The sequence below is a fragment of the Bos grunniens genome, chromosome 17 (genome assembly GCF_055505025.1).
Source record: "Bos grunniens cultivar Pamir isolate PY7600 chromosome 17, Bosgru_T2T1.0, whole genome shotgun sequence".
NCBI classification, from domain to species: Eukaryota; Metazoa; Chordata; class Mammalia; order Artiodactyla; family Bovidae; genus Bos; species Bos grunniens.
Window position 1 is genome coordinate 28,636,504 of NC_141181.1, and position 1,297 is coordinate 28,637,800.

At 38.5% G+C, this 1,297-nt stretch overlaps 1 pseudogene; it reads left to right on the top strand.

Moving 5' to 3' along the window:
* Positions 1-366: 366 nt before the first annotated feature.
* LOC147355134 (small ribosomal subunit protein eS25 pseudogene) lies at positions 367-777 on the top strand (annotated as a pseudogene).
* The last annotated feature ends 520 nt before the right edge of the window (positions 778-1,297 follow it).

The window sequence follows — 1,297 nt, forward strand, 5'->3', positions numbered from 1 at the left end:
ATCTTAGAATGTTGGCCAGATGTCATTATAGCAGAATTAAGTGCAGCCTGAGAGCCTTGCTATAATGTACAGAATCTCTCTTCATCACTGTTCTGGAGTTGTTTTGGGTCTGCCTCCAAATATTACAGAGAAATGAAAAGGAAAAAAAAAAAAAAAGCAACGCTTTAAACTACAACTGATTAAGTGTTTTATGCACAACACGTCTTGTATCTTCCCTTAAAAGAAATTTAATTACCTAAATTCTGTATGCTGTTTCAACGTACAAGTGTTAGTCTAATACATAAGATAAAAATATTTTTAAAACCTTACACTGGTCTGACATCTTAGCGAGGCTGCAGTGGTGACAGCTGCTCTCACAGCTTCCCTATGTCGCCCAAGGATGACAAGAAGAAGAAAGATGCCAGAAAGTTGGCCGAGAAAGACAAAGATCCAGTGAACCCATCTGGGGGCATGGCCAAAAACAATTGGTCCAAATGTAAAGTCTGGGACAAGCTCAATAACCTAGTCTTGTTTGACAAAGCAACATATGACAAACTCTGTGAAGAAGTTCCCAACTACAAGCTTATAACTCCAGCTGTCGTCTCTGAGAGACTGAAGATTCATGGTTCCCAGGCCAGGGCAGCCCTTCAGGAACTCCTTAGTAAAGGACTTATTAAACTGGTTTCAAAGCACAGAGCTCAAGTGATTTACACCAGAAACACCAAGGGTGGAGATGCCCCAGCTGCTGGTGAAAATGCATGAACAGGTCCCACCAACTGTACATTTTGAAAAACAAAATTTTATTAGTCAAAAAAAAAAAAAAACCTCACACTGACCTCTAATGTTCCTAAAAATATAAAAACATTTAATATAGTTTGCAACTTAAAAACTATTTTAGTAGTTTCAGATTATTCTAATGCCTTCAATTTATTCTGAAAAGGGCTTAGAATTATGTATCATTCTAAACAGTAAATGGTACATGAAAAGCATTTTCATTAAAAAAGGTTGTACTTAATGAATTATCTAGACTAATATATTGAAACCATGTGGTATATTCTACTTTTACAATATTTCGTGTCATCAGATATAATCACTTTCCTTGATTTGATGAATCTTAGAGAATTACTCAGAGAAGGCAATGGTACCCCACTCCAGTACTCTTGCCTGGAAAATCCTATGGACGGAGGAGCCTGGTAGGCTGCAGTCCACGGGGTTGCTAAGAGTCGGACACGACTGAGCGACTTCACTTTCACTTTTCACTTTCATGCACTGGAGAAGGAAATGGGAACCCACTCCAGTGTTCTTGCCTGGAGAATCC